Here is a 21942-nt window from a genome sequence, read left to right on the forward strand (position 1 = left end):
TCGTCTTATAGGGCCGGTGACTAATGTGCCTTTTGGGGGGGAGTGGTCCTGATGACGAAGAGGGGGCATCTCACAGGAAAGTGTGAGTGGAGTATCCCCCATTACCTCATTGTAGCTGCAGTGTGGGGTGCTGGGGAGCGGCGGCGGCCACCGCCCCACAGCACAGCACCCATGCGGCACAAAGAGGAGCAGCAGCTTCCACCTCTCCCCAGCACAGAGACCCCATGCTGCAGCTACAATGAGGTAATGGGGGATACTCCACTCACACTTTCCTGTGAGACGCCCCCTCTTCGTCATCGGGACCACTCCCCCCCACCCACCATATACACATTGGTGTCTGCACTCGGCGTACAAGACGGCACCCGGCGTATAAGACGACCCCCGACTTTTAAGAAGATTTTCAGGGGTTAAAAAGTAGTCTTATACGCCAGAAAATACAGTAATTATTTCTCACTCCAAAATGCAAATACGTGTATATAATTTATACAAAGTGATTTTATGGATTTTATTTTTTATATTCTATCTCTCAATGTTATATTTACCTGCCATTAAAATTATAGACTGTACATGTCTTTGTCAGTGGGCAAATTTACTAAATCAGCAGGGGATCAAAAACTAACAGGCTAAGTGGGGCTCATTCTGTATATAGGGGCTATATGGGGGCTCATAAAACACACAGGCTAAATAGAAGACCTGGGATTCACAGTATGTAATGATTTTCTAACCCCAGATCTCCCAGGAGGATGTGACACACTTGTTACAGTCAGCATACTTAACCCCTTAACGACCGTCGATATGCCTTAAACCACAGCACTGTGGAAAAAGTGTATAGCGCCCCCCAGAGTCAATATTTCTCTGGGGTATTGGCTGCTGGGGGTATAATGGTGACCGCAAAAAAAAAGTCAGATTTGCCATTTAATTTCTCTCTTCTCTTTCTCTCTCCTCTGATGTTCACCCGACGGCCGCTGGCAACTTCCGGTAAAAAAAAATGGCAGGCGTATGCGCAGTGCGCCCGCTGAGATCTGCCGGCCTGCACCCAGCAACAATAGGAGATTTTTCCTATTGGTTCATTTTGATCACTGTGATAGACCCTACCACATTGATCAAAATAAAAAAAATTTAAAATAAAACTCCCCTTTATCACACCCTTACTTAAGGAAAAATAATGAAATAAAAAACATATATCTATTTCCATTTTTCCATTAGGGTTAGAGTTGGGCTAAAGTGAGTTGGGCTAAAGTTAGGGTTAGGGTTGGGGCTAAAGTTAGGTTTATGGTTAGGGTTGGGGCTAAAGTTAGGGATAGGGTTGGGGCTAGAGTTGGGGTTAGGGTTTGGATTAGGTTTATGGCTGGGATTAGGGTGAGGGTTGGGATTAGGATTAGGGTTAGGGGTGTGTCAGGGTTAGGTTTGTGGTTAGGATTATGGTTATGGGTGTGTTGGGGTTAGGGGAGTGTTGGGGTTAGGGTTGTGGTTAGGGTTGGGACTAGGGTTAGGGGTGTATTGGGGTTAGGGGGTGGTTATGGTTAGGGTTGGGATTAGGGTTAGGGGTGTGTTGGGGTTAGGTTTGGAGTAAGAATTGGGGGATTTCCACTGTTTAGGCACATCAGGGGCTCTACAAACGCAACATGGCATCCGATCTAAATTCCAGCCAATTCTGCTTTAAAAAAGTAAAACGGTGCTCCTTCCCTTCCAAGCTCTGCCATGCGCTCAAACAGTGATTTACCCCCACATATGGGGTATCGGCGTACTTGTGATAAATTGGACACCAATTTTTGTGGTCCAATTTCTCCTGTTACCCTTGTAAAAATACAAAATTGGGGGCTAAAAAATCACTTTTGTGGGAAAAAAATTATTTTTTTATTTTTACGGCGCTGCGTTATAAACTTCAGTGAAACACTTGGGGATTTAAAGTTCTCACAACACATCTAGATAAGTTCCTTGGGGGTATAGTTTCCAAAATGGGGTCACTTGTGGGGGTTTCTACTGTTTAGGCACATCAGTGGCTCTGCAAACGCAACATGATGCCTGCAGACCATTCCATCAGTCTGCATTCCAAAACGTCATTACTTCCCTTCTGAGCCCCGACGTGTGCCCAAACAGTAGTTTTCTCCCACATATGGGGTATCAGCGTACTCAGGACAAATTGCACAATGACTTTTAGAGTCCAATTTCTTCGGATACCCTTGGGAAAATAACAAATTGCGGGCTAAAAGATCATTTTTGTGTAAAAAAATGATTTTTTATTTTCACGGCTCTGCGTTATAAACTTTAGTGAACCAATTGAGGGTTCAATGTGCTCACCACACATCTAGATAAGTTCCTTAGGAGGTCTAGTTTCCAAAATGGTGTCACTTGTGGGGGGCTTCCAGTGTTTAGGCACATCAGGGGCTCTCCAAATGTGACCTGGCGTCCAATCTCATTTCCAGCCAATTCTGCATTGAAAAAGTCAAACAGCACTCCTTCCCTTTCAAGCTCGGCCGTGCACCCAAACAGTGGTTTACCCCCACATATAGGGTATCAACGTATACAAGACAAATTGCACAACAAGTTTGGCAGTCTAATTTCTCCTGTTAACCTTGGGAAAATAAAAATTTTGGGATGAAAAGATCACTTTTTGTGGAAAAAATATGATTTTTTATTTTCACGGCTCTACGTTATAAACTTCTGTGAAGCATTTGGGGGTTTAAAGTGCTAACCACACATCTAGATAAGTTTCTTGGGGGTCTATTTTCCAAAATGGTGTCACTTGTGGGGGGTTTCCACTGTTTAGGCACATCAGGGGCTCTCCAAATGCAACATGGCGTTCGATCTCAATTCCATCCAATTCTGCATTAAAAAAATCAAAAGATGCTCCTTACCTTCCGAGCTCTGCCGTGTGCCCACACAGTGGTTTACCCCCACATATGAGGTTTCGGCGTACTCAGGAGAAATTGAATAATACATCTTGTGGTTCATTTTCTCTTTTTACATTTGTGAAAATAAAAAAACTGGTTCTGAAATAAAATATTTGTGAAAAAAAGTTAAATGTTTATTTTTTCCTTCCACGGTGCTTCAGTTCCTGTGAAGCATGTAAAGGGTTCATTAACTTCTTGAATGTAGTTTTGAGCACCCTGTGGGGTGCAGTTTTCAGAATGGTGTCACTTTGGGTATTTTCTGTCTTGTACACTCCTCAACGTGACTTCAAATGTTAGATATAAAGTAATACACCAGCGCTCCCCACAAAGACACTGAGCCGCAAGAACCGAGACAGAAAGGGGCTTTAGCTGTCAATTAGTGAGTACCAACAATGTAAAAAACAAATGGGTTCGCGCTGCAGTGTAAAACAACTAGGAATATGCACCTAATACTCAGCTTAGATTGTGCATAATGTGCCAGTAGAATTAATGCCAGAAAGATAAGTGCTGCATTGCCCAGCACAACACGGAGTCACCATGGACCAGATACCGATGGTCAGAATTGCGACCTGGTAAGCCTGAAAAGCCGGTAAGCGAATTAAGCACTCACCGTTATGTTGCAGTGGTCCGGTGTATGATGATGGCTGTAGGTCCAGTTGGGAGATGGTGTCCGATGGGCAGGTGTGCGGGCAGGCAGGCGGTGAAACAGGGAAAGGTGACCGCAGAGCAGCGTGCCTTGCAGGAGCTCCGTAGAGCCAGGGACCGCTCCGGCCGGTAGCGTCCCTGGATACGAGCGGGAACCAGCGGAGGGAGGAGCTCGCTGGCGCAGGGCTCAGCGCGTGACGTCACTGAGCTCAGGGAAAGTACGGGGTACCGCAGGGATCAACCGACGCGTTTCGAAGGAGTGGCGTCCTTCTTCCTCAGGGTGACTTCAAATGTGATGTGGTACCTAAAAAAATGGTTGTGTAAATATTGTTGTAAAAATGAGAAATCGATGGTCAACTTTTAACACTTATAACTTCCAAACAAAAAAACAAAAACAATTTTGTTTCCAAAATTGTGCTGATGTAAAGTAGACATGTGGGAAATGTTATTTATTGACTATTTGTGTCACATATCTCTCTGACTTAAGGGCATGAAAATAAAAAGTTTGAAAATTGTGGAATTTTTAAAATTTTCGCCATATTTCCATTTTTTTCATAAACAAACGCAAGTCAAATCAAAGAAATTTTACCACTAACAAGTACAATATGTCTCGAAAAAAAACAGTTTCAGAATCAGCGGGATCTGTTAAAGTGTCCCAGAGTTATAACCTCATAAATTGACAGTTGTCAGAATTGTAAAAATTGGCCTGGTCATTAAGCTGCAAATTGGCTCTGTCACTAAGGGGTTAATTCTCTTCGATAAGTGATAGAGTTCATATACATATGAAATAATGATAATTAATATGTTAATAGTGAGCAGCAATAATTTCAGTCTACTAGTTCAGCCCTCCACAAAAGTCTTGGTCTCTCATGTGGCCCCACAGCAAAATTAATTGCCCATCCCTGATTTAGACCCATTGGTATGACACCTCCCCCAACGGATGGTGTAACTACTTCAAAGACACTAAAATCAAAGCAGTCTAGGCATCCCCCACGAAGCTCCCTAACGTGTATGGTTATATCATGTGCATTGATAATGTCACTAAAATGATCACCCACCCTCCTTCTGAGCTCACTCTTAGTTTTTCCGATATAATCATATGGACAGGTGCATTTGAAGAGATAGATTACTCCTTTGATGTGGCAGTTGGCAAAAAGCATACATTTGTATGATACAGGAAAGATATATATCTTGGAACTGTGTTAGCCAGTAGATAGAAAAATATTTAGAATTGAGAGGACTAGAAAAATATTTAGAATTGAGAGTCCTCAGTGGTTGATACCTTTTAATGGCTAACTGAAATGATGGTAACAAATTGCAAGCTTTCGAGACTACTCAGGTCTCTGCTTCATGTCACCTGTCTTATCCATGTTTTTTTTTCTGTGATGTGTTGTGCATAAATATGTGATTCTCCATAATTTATTTTAGTCTTTGCCTGATGAAGAGACCTGAGTAGTCTCGAAAGCTTGCAATTTGTTAACATCATGTCAGTTAGCCATTAAAAGGTATCAACCATTGAGGACTCTCAATTCTAAATATTTTTCTACATTTGTATGTTTTTTTCTGTGGCACTGCTGGTGAAGTCCTTTGATAGTCTTATGTATCTACAGAATCTGCATTTGCCACATATGAACATGCCTTTTTCCCTATTTTCCACTCATGTAGTAGGTACAGTGCCTTGCGAAAGTATTCGGCTCCCTGGAACTTTTTCAACCTTTTCCCATATATCATGCCTCAAACATAAAGATACCAAATGTAAATTTGTAGTGAAGAATCAACAACAAGTGGAACAAAATTGTGAAGTTGAAAGAAATTTATTGGTTATTTTAAATTTTGGGGGAAATTCAAAAACTGAAAAGCGGTGCGTGCAATATTATTCGGCCCCTTTAACTTAATACTTTGTTGCGCCACCTTTTGCTTCAAATACAGCTGCAAGTCACTTGGGGTATGTCTTTATCAGTTTCGTACATCGAGAGGCTGAAATTCTTGCCCATTCTTCCTTGGCAAACAGCTCGAGCTCAGTGAGGTTTGATGGAGATCGTTTGTGAACAGCAGTTTTCAGCTCTTTCCACAGATTCTCGATTGTTTTGAGGTCTGGACTTTGACTTGGCCAATATAACACCTGGATATGTTTATTTGTGAACCATTACATTGTAGATTTTGCTTTATGTTGGAAGACAAATCTGCGTCCCAAACTCAGGTCTTTTGCAGACTCAAACAGGTTTTCTTTAAGAATGGTCCTGTATTTGGCTCCATCCATCTTCCCATCAATTTTAACCATCTTCCCTGTCCCTGCTGAAGAAAAGCAGGCCCAAACCATGATGCTGCCACCACCATGTTTGACAGAGGGGATGGTGTGTTCAGGGTGATGAGCTGTGTTGCCTTTACACCAAACATATCGTTTGGCATTGTTGCCAAAAAGTCCAATTTTGGTTTCATCTGACCAGAGCACCTTCTTCCACATGTTTGGTGTGTCTCCCAGGTGGCCTGTTGCAAACTTTAAATTACACTTTTTATGGATATATTTGACAAATGGCTTTCTTCTTGCCACTCTTCCATATTGGCCAGATTTGTGCAGTGTACGAATGATTGCTGTCCTATGGACAGACTGTCCCGCCTCAGCTGTAGCTCTCTGCAGTTCATCCAGAGTGATCATGGGCCTCTTGGCTGCATCTCTGATCAGTCTTCTCCTTGTTTAAGATGAAAGTTTAGAGTGACGGCCGGGTCTTGGTAGATTTGCAGTGGTATGATACTCCTTCCATTTCAATATGATCACTTGCACAGTGCTTCTTGGGATGTTTAAAATTTGGGAAATCATTCTGTATCCAAATCCGGCTTTAAACTTCTCCACAGCAGTATCGCGGACCTGCCTGTTGTGTTCCTTGGTCTTCATGATGCTCTCAGTGCTTCAAACAGAACCCTGAGATTATCACAGAGCAGGTGCATTTATACGGAGACTTGATTACACACAGGTAGATTATATTTATCATCATTAGGCATTTAGGACAACATTGGATCATTCAGAGATCCACAATGAACTTCTGGAGTGAGTTTGCTGCACTGAAAGTAAAGGGGTCAAATAATATTGCACGCCTCACTTTTCTGTTTTGGAATTTCCCCCAAAATTAAAAATAACCAATAAATTTCATTCAACTTCACAATTGTGTTCCACTTTTTGTTGATTCTTCACCAAAAATTTACATTTGGAATCTTTATGTTTGAAGCATGATATGTGGGAAAAGGTTGAATATTTTCGCAAGGCACTGTACATAAAAACACTTAAGGCACCTATACTATAGAAAAGCTATGAAGAAAGAAAAATAACACTTAAGATACAAACAATAAGGTTAAAAAAATGAATAAAAAACAAACAAAAAACACACAAGATAAAAGCAGAAACATGTGAATAACTAGTGGCAAGAAGGACGCAAACCTGAGCATCTCATTTAAACCATCTGGGACCATGGTTCCTAAAGCGACAATCCATTTAGTTTCTTATTGACTAAGTAATTTTTTAGTTTCACCACCTCTAATGCCTCTAAGGATGTTATTGACTCCATGTACCATGAAAGATCTAGGATTACAATCATGGTATGTTTTAAAGAGGCGTGGTACAGCTTTCATTTGTGTAAAATCTTCAACTGTCTTGGCTGAACCAATATAAATGCTCCCTAATTCTAAGGCTACGTTCGCTCTTCCAGTATTTGGTCAGTATCTTACCTCAGTATCTGTAAGACAAAACCAGGAGTAGGTGAAAAATGCAGAAGTGCTGACGTGTTTCTATTATACTTTTCCTCTGATTTTGAAACTCTTTGACTTACCAATATTGAGGTAAAATACTGACCAAATACTAAACATGAGAACATGGCCTAAGTCTCAGGTCTCTAGAAGAAAGTCCCACCTAAATTTTGGGAAAACAGCAGGTATCATAATAGATCACATAATTGCTACTACATGAGATATGGCGATTAGTTTTGTACTGGTATGTGCCATCTACAAGTATATATGTGCAGGTGGAGGGATGTGGGGATTCCCCATTACTGGGCGTAGTGGCAGTTAATGCCTTCAGCACTGAAACTCTCTTGGGATCTCTGTGTGGTGTGAACAGTGATGTAACAGCTGTGAACAGGGGGGGTTCATATATGAAGATTTTGGTGGTCACCCACCCTAGAGCAGCAAAAATATAATGTAGCAAAACGGGAGACATTGGTGTAGGCAAGACAGTGGCCATAGGAGAATCATCCATTAATGGCACTCCTAGATCCTAAAGGATTCAATAGGTGTGATATAAAATGGCTTTTTACAAGCATATCATTCAAATTGTTGGAGAGTCTTGATGTCATCAATGGGACATCTGACAAATGCGCTGCAAGAGTGGGCTTGGTAAGGAGAATTGACCAGTGTTTGGTCAAACTGATCTCATTGTTTCAGGGTTGGACACTGACAGCTTGGGGTTGAAAATTCAGTACAGTAACATAAACGTTTCGGTCATGTAACTCTGACCTTCATCAGTGTACCGACTGCTCATATCCAATATATAGTATATAAAGATAGGTCCGTCAGCGTCCAATTGCTATTAAGGTGGAAGATATAATTGACGCTAGGAAGTTGGCCTTTAATTCAATCGGTTTGTCATGTGCATTCTTTGTGGGACGAGGTATCCTGTGGTCCTGTGAGTAGCGTGCATAATGCTGAGTTTATATGGAGCAGTGAAATGCCGGAGGCCGGATGTGACGTGTCGGATGTGACGTGTCGCTCTTAGTGCTATACAGGAAGTGTTATGATGCGTGCGTTCCACCTCTATGGAGGCTGTAAAGCGTGCATTCTACTATGTTAGGAGCTGTGAAGGAGGAAGTGGGTGTATCGAGATTTCTACACAGTGACGCCACCAGCAGAATCAGCCGACTGTACTGAATATCTTCATCAAATGACTGCCTTGTGTTCCTCCCCTGGATTTCCTTACTAAACCTCATCCTATCCCATCCTCATGGAACCCATTAAGACTGCATTTATAGTAGATTGATAACGCTACATATAATGACGAATACACCAAGGCCCCTTTATATATACTATAAACTGGTGCAGCCAACGCAACAATAGCTGTGGCAATTCGGGGGTTAAACGAGGGTTGTGGTATGCTGTCCGGCAGTACAGTCCCCAGAGTACTGTCCTGTAACCGGCCCAGGGCTTTCTGCACGGGTGCCGACTTCACTGTCACTGGGCGCGCAGTGCCTCTCACTCTGTCTCGCTGGTGGCACTGGCAGCTATCTGCTGCGGTTCGTTGCAGCAGCGGCGCTTCGGGTATGGAGTGCTCTGCCCACCTTGCTGCTCGCACGCTGACAGCGGGAACCTCCCTGTCCCTTTGTGCACTTTTGCCTCAGCTTCCGACCTGGTTTTCTGTCTAAATCTGCCCCACTGCCCAGGTTATGGGGCCTGTCCGGTCCCCTATTCCTTCCCCTGAGAAACATGGGATGCAGCCTCGACAGTTCCGGACCCAGCTCAGTGCAGGTACCAGCAGCCCGGTCTATCTCCTTACAAGTCCTTGATAGCATCACAATGAATTTGGGAGTGGGAGAAGATGCCATCAGGTACTGCATATCCTCACAAACGATCTCCATCAAAAATCACTGAGCCCGAGGTGTTTGCCAAGGAAGAATGGGCAAGAATTTCAGTCTCTCGATATACAAAACTGATAGAGACATACCCCAAGCGACTTGCAGCTGTAATCGCAGCAAAAGGTGCACAACAACGTATTAAGTTAAAGGGGCCGAATAATATTACACGCCCCACTTTTCAGTTTTTGAATTTCCAAAAAAATTTTAAATAACCAATAAATTTCATTCAACTTCACAATTGTGTTCCACTTGTTGTTGATTTTTCACCAAAAATGTACATTTGGTATCTTTGTGTTTGAAGCATGATATGTGGGAAAAGGTTGAAAAGTTCCAGGGGGCCGAATACTGTTGCAAGGCACTGTAAATGTAATCTCCAACTCTCTCTAACCAGCAAGTGCTCCCCTTTTTCAGTGACCTTGCCCCATGTTAACTGTATGCTAACATGCAAACACACTTCCTGTTTCTTATGCCCACAACTGAATCTTTCCTATTCCTTATCTAGGCTATGAGCCCTATACCTGATGCTCTAAACGTAATCCTGTACTTTCCCTATATACTACACATAAATTGTATTATACATTAATCACAATACAGTACATTAGTGCCTATAAAACTATGCAGTTTCACGTATCTTTACAATCACAAAAATGCAATAAATTCACATGCTTTGTATAAACACAGTTTTAAGAGGGAGAGGCATATGACAGTCCCTGTCACACCCTTATACTGATACATTTGATCTGGACATTAATTTCAGAGCACAAAAGCAAGGTCCCACATTGATTACACAAACTGCTGATTCTGTTCTCAGCCCTTCTGCTCTTCTGCCTTGCATGCAACATTCTCCTATGAAATGTAGGAGTCTGAGGACACCTTGTGGCAACAGTTGGTGCTTACATGGATGGTAATGCTAGGAATCACTATTATCGTACTGTACATGTGTCTGATGATAATGATAGCACTTTCTGCAAAATATGTTTGTGCAAACTTATGCACCAGTGTTATAATGCGTGCCATTATTCATATCTGTTATTATCATTAAATATTTGTATGTTTTAGGGCATTTTAGCTCACTTGGGACCCTCATTAAGCACAATATCAGCAATTATAATTATGAGGTCGGGGAGAAGTCACCAGGGACCAACTTGTCTGACTAGTTTCTTGTGCAGCTCAGTCCCCAGCAGCTATTAACCCCTTCACGACCTTTGACATGTACATGAAAGGTCGTTTCCCTGAATCACCGAGCTAGCATCTTGCATCTGGGCAGCACGGTGGCTCAGTGGTTAGCAATGCAGCCTTGCAGCGCTGAGGTCCTGGTTTCTAATCCCACCAAGGACAACATCTGCAAGGAGTTTGTATGTTCTCCCCGCGTCTGTGTGGGTTTCCTCCGGGTTCTCTGGTTTCCTCCCACACTCCAAAGACATACTGATAGGGAATTTAGATTGTGAGCCCCATCGGGGACAGTGATGATAATGTGTGCAACCTGTAAAGTGCTGCGGAATATGTTAGCGCTATATAAAAAATAAAGATTATTATTATTATCTTTCTTTGCATATCATGGCTAATTTAATCAGCCATCATGTGTCTTTAACAGTTGCAGATGTAGCAGAGCTATTAACCTGTTAAGTACCATGTAATTCCACCTGCCCATCAGTGCCTTGAAATCACGTCATGGATGTGCCAATGGACGGGTGGAATTAGGCAGTTGCCATGATAGCCTGGGGTATACTGAAGGGGTTTGCCATGACAGCCGGGGAACTGTCTGTCATTACGATCCTTCTGTGAAAGCCATTGTTTAGCTGGCATTCTTAAGAGATCATGATTTTTGTTATAAATAGCAGTAGTGAGGCAGAGCTATGTATAGCACAAACAATGAAACGATCGCAGCTTCAAGTCCCTTAATACAGTGTAAAGTAAAAAAGTTTAAAAAAGCCCCAAAAAACCACAAGTGTTTAAATCACCCCTCTTTTGCCCCATTAAAAATAAAGTAATTAAAAAATACACATATTTGGTATCTCTTCGTTCATAAAAGTCCGTTCTATAAAACATAAAATTAATTAATCTGCTTGGTAAACGGCACAGCAAGAAAAAAATCAAATCTCCAGAATTACTTTTTTTTCGCAGTCGCAAGCATGGAATAAGAGGTGATCAAAACATCACATCTACCCCAAAATGGTATCAGTAAAAACATCAGCTAAGGGCGCAAAACATAAGCCTTCACACAGCCCCAGATCATAAAAATCAAAAGAGTTATGAATCTCGGAAAATGATAACACAAACAGAATATTTTTTTCAACTAATCTCTGAAATTTTTTTCACCACTTAAATAAAAAATAAAATGCTGTACATGTTTGGTATCTAATCAAAAGTATCCAAACAAAAAGCATGTTTAGAAAAATAAATAAGCAATTAATAAAGTTACGAGAAATAGCCAAAGTGGCAACAAAGAATGAAGGACACTCCGCTATACATGAAACCTATAAGCGTCCAAAAAAAGTCCAGAAAACATTCATATAAAAATATAAAAAAATGTATTACATAGAAAAACATAATAATACCAATGAAGAAAATAAAAGGTAAAATGGAAAAAGGTGATAGCACAGGATGTCACAAAAATGCAAACTCCCACAGGTCAGTGTAGGGTATGGGTAAGTCAGAATAACCTTATATCCCTATGGACAGTGTATGCCAGGAATAGCAGATAGCATCATTCAATAGTGACCTATTAAGATGTCTCATTATTGTATTAGGTGCACTCTACAGATATCAAGTGGTCTCCACAAAGTGTATAAATAGCATAATTTGTATTATCCCAGTGCAAAAAATATATAAAAAAGCAAGAGAGAACCACATGAATGAAAATGGTAAGAAGAAGACTAGGTTATGACATGGTCATCATGGGTAAGATGTTTTTGTGAGTTTTTCAGTGTAATACATTTTGTTAGATTTTTATATGAATGTTTTAAGGACATTGTTTAGACTCCAAGTCACTTATAGGTTACATGTTTAGTATCTGCATAATCATATTGACTTGGAGAATCAGGTTATGTTTCCCCTGTCAGTAAACGCCGCGGATTGGACGCTGCGTAAAGCCGCAGCGTCCAATCTGCAGCAGCTAGATGTTACGGCATAGTGGAGGGGATTTTATGAAATCCTATCTCCATTATGCATGCAGGGACACCTCCGGCTTCACTGCGTAACTGGACATGTGGCGCGTCTTTATTGACCGCAGCATGTCTATTTATCTTGCGAAGACGCTCAGTCTCCGCAAGATAAATATACAGTCCAACTAGATTGTGGCCCGATTCTAACACATCGGGTATTCTAGCATATGTATGTATGTATCTATATAGCAGCCACATAGTATATAGCACAGGCCACGTAATATATAGGAGCCATGTAGTATATAGCAGACACGCAGTATATAACACAGGCCACGTAGTATATAACACAGTCTACGTAATATATAACAGGCCACGCAGTATATAACACTGCCCACGTAGTATATAGCAGCCACGCAGTGTATAACACAGCCCATGTAATATATAGCACAGCCCACGCAGTATATCACACAGGCCACATCTATATATATAATTGTCTAAGGGGTACTTCTGTCTGTCTGTCTGCAACTTCTGTCACGGAAATCCCGCATTGCTGATTGGTCTCGCCAGCTGCCTGTCCTGGCTGCCACGACCAATCAGCGACAGGCACAGTCCGGCCGAGAATTAGTCCCTCCCTACTCCCATCCAGTCAGTGCACGGCGCCCGCTCCATACTCCCCTCCACTCAGCGCTCACACTCAGAAAACATTGGCCTCTTTTGGGTAGGGCTTACCCCAACATTCCTTCCTTCCAGACACCGGTACTGATGAGCACAAGACGGCCCCCAAACATAAGACCGGATTGTTAGGGCTGATGTAGGCAGTGCACGCATGGCACTCACCCAACAACTTCTTAGCACACGCGGTCAGGGCATGTTCCCGTGTCTTAAATGCGCTGCCTGCTCCAACGTAATCAGATCTGACAACGTCACACATCCGAGGACCGTGAAGTCCTTTCCCATTCAGGGTTTCTTTACCTGTGAATCTAATTTTGTAATCTATTTAATCAAATGCCCATGTGGCCTTCTCTACGTTGGAGAGACGGTACAGCATGTAAGAGATCGTGTCGCCAGTCACAAATCCACGATAAGATGTGGCAAAACGTGGCTCCCCCTGCATGCCCATTTTGCTGCAGCTAGACACTCAGTAGCGCAACTCAAATTTCAAGTGATAGAACAGGTACCACGACCCAGACGTGGGGGTAACCACATCAAGCTATTAAAGTCAAGAGAGACGTATTGGATATATACGCTTGACACATTAGCGCCAAAGGGCCTGAATAGAGAAATAGACTGGTTGCTATGATCATTTTACTGACATTCTCCTTTTTCTCTCCCTCTTTGTAGACCCGTTGACCATGATGGTGAGTCTAATATCTACTTGGTATGACTACCCTCCCCCCCTCCTTTGTTTTTTTGCTTATTTTATCCTTAATTTTTTTTATTTTATTTTTTTTATTTTTTTATTTTTATTTTTTTCAATTTGCCTTCTTTATTTCATTTGGGGACTTATTATTTGTAATTTTTTATTTTTATATTTATTATTTTTTCTTTTCTATCTTTTTGTACATACCCCCGAGGATTTCTTTACTTTCATTCCCAGTCTTTACTTCATTTTTTAATTTTTATTTTTTATTTTTATTTTATTTTTTTCCCCCATTATTTTTTCATTCATCCATTATTTTATTTGTTTATATATTTTTTCCCCTTTTCATTTAGTCTTAAATGTCAATTTTGTTGCCACCTTGTTTTTGCATACTTACAGGTTCGCTCCTTTCATTGATATATAGGCTACTGTGGATCCTTACCAATAGGCCTTACAAGCCCCGCAATAGATGTAGAAGTTAGGTGTTTTATCAAACAGCGCAGGCGCCACTATAGCTCTAGGCTCACAGCGCTCCCTTTCTCTGACAAGTGCCCGCGCGTGCGAACTCTGCTACACACACTGCGCGGCGTGACTTCCGGTGCCGGGTGACGCATTTCCGGTACCGCGAGTCCCGTCGCGCTCATATACCGGAGCCAGGACGCCACACACCATGTGCCGACTCAGCAAGGCGCAGGAGCGCCGCATATACACAATACCAGCCAGGTAATCCCCTGACCCACCACTGCACATGCGGTCCTCCATCGTGGATTACATACACTCCGGACATATGCATTTACTCTGAGGTATGACATGCTATCGTCAGCCTGGCTAACACTCTACATTCCCCTACAGAAACTCTATATATATTCCAATTACAGAAACGCCATCTGCTCACCAGCACTGCCAGGTAATATCCTATACCACTGCCTTATATGCCTCTCTACCTGCATCTTATTCTTTTCCCCGTGTATCCAAAACAGATTTCATCTGCGGCACAACCAGACAAGGCAATCCGCATACTATTAGCATATTGTACAAGGTAAACTCCCTTCAGCTTTGAGACTAGGGTGGCACTTTATTGACAGTCCCTATTAACACTCTCTATTCCTTACAGATATTCTATACACTTCAAGGATACTATTTATGCTATGCTTTTATTCACCTTGCTAAGGTAAATCGCCTTTATGGTCATGTAACAGTGATCTCATTCTCTCTTACCTTGGCATCTTCTTGGGTCCCTCACCCTCTAATTATCCGAGTATACCGTAAACCTGCACTAGACCATGTCCTTACCTGTTATAATTTTCCTTCCATTCAGAGATTGGTTGTAATATCTAGTGTATGCTATGTTATGTATATATTTGTATATATTTCTCCTTCTTTTCGGGCTTTATGTGTGCTACAATACGGAGCATAATGTGTACTTTATATATTCTCTGTGCTGTTGCTTATATATATTTTGTCTTTTCCAGCGACCACATGATAAAGACTCGGGAAGAGTCGAAACATTGTCAATTATGAGTTTGTCACAAAATATATCCCTAGAGTGTGCGGTGTACTAAATTTAATGTATTAGGACGATTCAGTCCTCTACACCAGCACCTCGCAATCTTTTATTCCTAGTGCACACCATTTTTTCTCCATCCACACAGAGTTAATTACAGCGTTAACGGACCACGTTATGCCACAGGTAACGCATTCCGTTAACGCTGCTATTAACCCTGTGTGACCAACTTTTTACTATTGATGCTGCCTATGAAACAACGGATACTGGAAGCCTGTGCTAGCATTTCTTCTGCAGTGTTGGTATCAGTGTGTCAAGAGTGGGAGAAGAGGGTTGCATTGACAATCCAACACAATGGGCAGCACTTTGAACACATTTTATAAGTGGTCATAAACTTGTAAATAACTCATGAAATAATAAAGTTACGTTAAAACCAAGCACAGCATTGTTTTTCTTGTGAAATTCTCAATAAGTTTGATGTGTCACATGACCCTCTTCCCATTGAAAGAAATAAAGTTGATGGCCAAGCATTCATTCTCTACGATGGCATACTTTGCATACTTCTTATCACAAGAAGAGAGTTTCCTACTAAGGTATAGGATTGGATATTGCTCCCCATCTGTTTTCTGGGACATCACCGCTCCCAACCTGACCTCAGAGGTGTCCGTTTGGACCAAAAACTCCTTACTGAACTCAGATGTGACCAAGACTGACCAAGGTGATCTTCAACTCTTGGAACGTCATCGCGCTTTAGAAGACTACTTGGCCATTGGCGTCTTCATGCCCTTAATAAGGTCAGTCAAGGGCATTGCTATCATGGCAAGATTCTGGATATATCACAGATAGTATCCCACAATTCCCAGAAATGCTCTAACCTGTTTCTTATTTACTTGCTGCTTTATTTCGCTGATATAACAATGATATAACCCAAGTATTTACCTCTTCTTTCCCCATGGAGCACTTTTTGTGGTTTATGGTAAACCTTGCCTTACTCAGTACATTTAGTACCGCCTGGTCTTTCTGCAGATGACTTCCCCAGTCTGAGCTGAAGATCACAAAATCGTCCAAGTAAGCTGCAGCATACTCTTTGTGGGGGCTAGCATCTGGTCCATGGCCCTCTGGAAGGTAGCTAGGGCTCCTTGCAGCCCGAAAGGCATTCTGGTATACTGGACCATCAGGTTTAAAGAAGGCCACATTCTCCTTGGCACTTTGGGAATGGAAGATTTATCAGTACCCTTTTGTTAGGTCTAGGGTGATGTATCTGGCTGACCCTAGCCTCTCAATGAGTTTATCAATGCAAGGCATCAGATAGTATTTGGACACCTTATTTTATCATTATACAAATGCCATTCTCCATCAGGCTTTGGCTCCAGGACAATGGGGCTGGACCAGCTGCTCTTTGATGCATTGATGATCCCCAGACTCAACACCTTCTTTGAAGGTGAAAGTGTCTCTGCCACTGTGACATCCTCGATATTGGCTTCAGGATTTCCCCCCAGGCACCTAGCTTCCAATAGTTCCCTGTCTCGCCACATTTTGAGCAGTTGATGTGGTACTCTTCGTACGACTTTCTTCTCCCTGGCTGGTGCACATTGTAGTTGACATCACTCAGCTTTTCGAACACTTGTTATGGTCCCTGTTAATTGGTCAGAAATTTACTATTGACCATGGGGATCAACACCACCATTCGGTCTCCAGGGCTAAACTGTCTCAGACAGTCTCCTTCTTGATCGGAATCTCCCTCATAATCCTGTCCTGCACCTGGACCACGTGCTTGATGATGCTTTGGTGGAGTGTAACCTCTGCTTCCCAGGTCTCTTTCACAATATCCAGAAGTTACCGAGGGTGCCGCCCGTATAACATCTCAAACTATGAAAACCTCATAGAGGCCCATGGAACTTCCCTAATAGAGAACAGCAGGTATGGGAGTAGGCAATCCCAGTCTCGGCCGTCCTTCTCCACGACCTTCTTAAGCATGGACTTCAAGGTCTTATTGAACCTCTCCACGAGGCCATCTGTCTGCGGATGGTACAATGACGTCCTGAGTTGTGTAATCTGGAGAGCCTTACATAACTCTCTCATTACTCCTATGGCAGGCCCATCCAGGAGAAAATATGGACTAGCTATTGGGCTATACTCCAGGTGAAGGAGTTTGTCAGTGGTACAGCCTTCAGGTACCATGTTGCATAGAGCATGACCACCAAGATATACTGGTGCCCTCTAGCGGACTTTACTAGGGGCCTGGCAAGATCCATGGCAATACTGTCAAATAGGACCTCTATAATGGGCAATGGCACTAGGGGACTGCGGAAGTGGGAGACGGGAGCAGTTAGATGACAGGTAGGACAGGACCGGCAATAATTAATCTCTCAGTGACTTCAAGGCCAGTAGAACCTATGAAGGATCTGCTCTTGAGTTTTCCCTATGCCCAGATGCCCACCCAAGACGCGAGAATAGGCAGGTTCAGTACCCTTTGCCTATAGGGTCACGGTACTAACTCTACTGCTCTAATACTTCCCCTGTCAGTTTAGTGAACCAATATAGCAAATCCTCATTTACCACAAAATATGGAAACCTGATGATTGCCCTTGGCACTTGGGCAACCACATTTATCTGAGTAACTTTATCCAATGACACTTTTCACGTAAGGTCCTTCATTTGAGCAGTCCACAAATTCCCGCTGAAACCCCAAACTCAGGAATCTCGGCCTTATGGGTCACCGTGTCATCATCATCGCCAGCAAGGACATGCACGGAGAACTTATCTGCCTCTGAGTGCAATGGGGATTCTCCATGGTTGAATCGGTTCCTGTCTGAGTAACTTGGCACCCTCGCCTTTCATCCCAGAACAAGCAAAAGTCCCACTCTATTATCACTGGGTGTAGCAGGTGTTTTACTACTCTGACCTCATGGGACTCAGTACCACAGTTTGTTTTTATAGTCACTCTGGCAATAGGGGAGTCCTTGGCATCCCTGTTAATACACCAGAGGCCCATGAGTTTTCTGTGGATCAACTTGTGGGGGAGTGTGGAACCTTACCAGGGTCATCAAACTCCCCAAGTTCAAGAGTGAGTTCAGACACCAGTAGCCCATTTATTGACAAGAGACAAGCCTATTGCCCCTCACCGGGCTGATAGTCCACACTGAAGGCTGGGTAGGCATAATACAAACAGTGCCTCCCTATGCTGCAATCATCTGTTTGGCGAACATAGGAGAACAGATGGCTATGTGCCGCGGACTGTGACATCTCAAAAAAAGTGAAGCCCTTACCAGCGGCCTTTGGCAACCCCTCAGTGCCCCCTTGGGGCAAACCAGATGGAATAACATGCCACTGCATGCTGGTTCAGTATGCCTTCAATTTTGAATAAATCCCCAACAGTGTCACCAGCAAAGCACCCCCACACCATCACACCTCCTCCTCCATGCTTCTCGGTGGGAACCAGGCATGTAGAGTCCATCCGTTCACCTTTTCTGCGTCGCACAAAGACACGGAGGTTGGAACCAAAGATCTCAAATTTGGACTCATCAGACCAAAGGACAGATTTCCACTTGTCTAATGTCCATTACTTGTGTTCTTTAGCCCAAACAATTCTCTTCTGCTTGTTGCCTGTCCTTAGCAGTGGTTTCCTAGCAGCTATTTTACTATGAAGGCCTGCTGCACAAAGTCTCCACTTAACAGTTGTTGTATAGAAGTGTCTGCTGCTAGAACTCTGTGTGGCATTGACCGGGTCTCTAATCTGAGCTGCTGTTAACCTGCGATTTCTGAGGCTGGTTACTCGGATAAACTTATCCTCAGAAGCAGAGGTGACTCTTGGTCTTCCTTTCCTGGGGTGGTCCTCATGTGAGCCAGTTTCTTTGTAGCGCTTGATGGTTTTTGCAACTGCACTTGGGGACACTTTCAAAGTTTTCCCAATTTTTCGAACTGACTGACCTTCATTTCTTAAAGCAATGATGGCCACTTGGAGTGCCCCCACTGCCGCAGGGCCGAGGGGTACCCGGTACCGGGCCTCTGTGTCTCAGTTCTGGGGTTGTCACGGTGGCTAGGCCCGGTCCGTGACCCTGCTGAGGGGCGTCCAGTGAAAGTTCAGAATGTGATGATGTTGTAGTGCAGTGTAGGTCGCTGTGAATAACGAGGACACCAGGTTGCAGTCTCTTTACCTCTTTACTGAAGGCTTCAGGATCCTCAGTCTGGAATACAGTTAAACGGGCTACCTGAGTCCGGCCGGTCTGATGGCACCTCCAGAGTTCCCTTTGCAGGTGGAAATCGGTGCCTACCTTCTAGCGCTTGTGTGTTGTGGTCCTCCCCTGCTGTGCTTACGGGATAGTCCCCACAACTGTTGTGTCTGTTTCTGAAGTTCCCTCACAACTCGATTATGATGTTCTTCTTCATCCCCCCAGATGATATGGCTAGGACGCACCCGTATGAGGGATAGGCTCGGAGCTCTTCCGGGACCCTAGAGTCGCCCCTCTCCAAATGTTGCCCCCTGTGTCTGCTTAGGTGATTTTGGGTGAGACAGCCCGCCTATAATTGACTGTTCTGCCGTAGGTTTGAAATAAGGCCTGGAGCTCAATACTTCCTCGGCGTTTCTGGCCACCGGCTGCGCGCCTCAGTAGGATGTTGCCTCGTCTTACAGCACGACTCCTACTGGTGTTTCTCCTTGTTGCGTTGATCTTGTTTCTCACTCAGCACAATAAACCTCGCTTCTTGTCCTTTCTTGGGGTACCACCGCGATGAAGTGCAGGCGCGGTCCCGTAACGCTCTTTCTGTTCGCTAGGCCTCTGTCAGGATCCCACCCCTGACAGGGACCCCCCTGAATCTTCCCCTGCAACACCCTCTGCCACAGGATGTTGCCTGGTTCCAACCCAGTCAGCTTCTGATTAACTTCCTATCTAACCCCCAGTTTTACCAGATTGTTAGGAGTGGCCTAATACATAGCACCCTTAGCTCCCCCTGGAGGCCAGACTGTGAAGTGTATTGGTGTCTGTGATACCTGGTCAGGTGAACTCCTTCAGTGCCATCAGACGTACCATAGCCCCCTTAGCGGCGGAGCATCAGTACTGCAACGACCAGGACTCTGGGGCGCTGTACACTTATTTTTCTTTACTTAGAATTTATATTATGGCAAGAAAAAAGTAGCTAACAGTCTATTCAGTAGGACTATCAGCTGTGTATCCACCAGACTTCTGCTCAACACAACTGATGGTCCCAACCCCATTTATAAGGCAAGAAATTCCACTGATTAAACCTGACAGGGCACACCAGTGAAGTGAAAACCATTTCCGGTGACTACCTCTTGAAGCTCATCAAGAGAATGCCAAGAGTGTGCAAAGCAGTCATCAAAGCAAAAGGTGGCTACTTTGAAAAACCTATAATATAAGACATATTTTCAGTTGTTTAACACTTTTTTGTTAAGTATATAATTCCACATGTGTTAATTCATAGTTTTGATGCCTTTAGTGTGAATTTACAATTTTCAAAGTCATGAAAAATCTTTAAATGAGAAGGTGTGTCCAAACTTTTGATCTGTACTGTAGTCATTCCTGAGCATGACAATATTTCCGTTTTTAGCTTGACATAGTCCTGTGCATCCTGTAAAGTCAGGTCATAATAAGCCTCTTGGGGCTCGCCAGTTAGATATTGGGCTAACACCTGCCCATTGCTATGGCAGCAGCTTTTCCTGATCTGCTGCCCTTTAAAATAAAGTAAAAAATGCCTCAACATCATCACCTGGTGTCATCTTCTGCATTGCTTGTCTTACCGCTTTCCGGACATATGAGTCATCACCTGTACTTGGGAAGGGCTACCCACCTTTCATGTTAGGCCTCTGCATGGAGTTCCATCTGATGCATAAGCATCTCCTGTTGCTGTTGCTGCTACTGTTGTTAGAGCTGCTGCACCAACAGTTTATTTATTTTCTGATGTGTTCTCTGTTGCGGCTGTTGGGCTTGGACCAGGTGCTAGATCAGTTCCTCCATGCTGTCTAACTTCACTTCCTGGCTTACCACCGCTTTCACCCAAAACATGTAGTTTATGCACATCCATCAAACGTATTCTCTGGGGAAGTTGCCCACATTTCTACCACGAACTGTGGTAGATTGGCACTCTCAAAGTTACACACATGAACATTTCTCATTTGAATATTCTAGTGGTTTGTTAAAAATGTACACAAACCAGGTCAAAGATCAGCAAAATAAACACTGACTAAGTCATTGGCATAATTGGAAATTACAAAAAAACATATAGCACAGCTTATGTGGCTGCGGGGATTCACCCGCTCATGAAAACAACAGGGTTCAGCTCTCTTTACTATAAACACAGCTCTGGAGCACTCATCCCCAGGCACACCAAGCACTGAATGATTCATAAGAGAAAGAATGATGGGACAGAACGATCACTAACAGATCACCGTACAGTATCATGTTATCAGCAACACATCTAGAGTTTACACCGGTGATGTGCTGCTGAGAACAATGATTTTTGTTCCGTCAAAAACAATCTGCATATGCAGTATTTTACTTGTTTAGTAAAATACACCCCATAGTCCTCCATATATTATAATGTGCACCACAGTCCTCCATATAGTATAATACACTCCCTATAGTCCTCCATATATTAAAATACACTGCTCAGTCCTCCACATAGTATAATAAACTCCTCATAGTCCTCCATATAGCATAATAAACTCCTCATAGTGCTCCATATAGTATAATGCACCACCATAGTCATCCATGTAGTGCAATTAACTTCCCATAGTATAATGCACCCCATAGTTCTTCATATAGTATAACGTATTCCCCATAGTCCTCGATACAGTATAATG

The sequence above is a fragment of the Ranitomeya variabilis genome, chromosome 1 (genome assembly GCF_051348905.1).
Source record: "Ranitomeya variabilis isolate aRanVar5 chromosome 1, aRanVar5.hap1, whole genome shotgun sequence".
Taxonomy (NCBI): Eukaryota; Metazoa; Chordata; class Amphibia; order Anura; family Dendrobatidae; genus Ranitomeya; species Ranitomeya variabilis.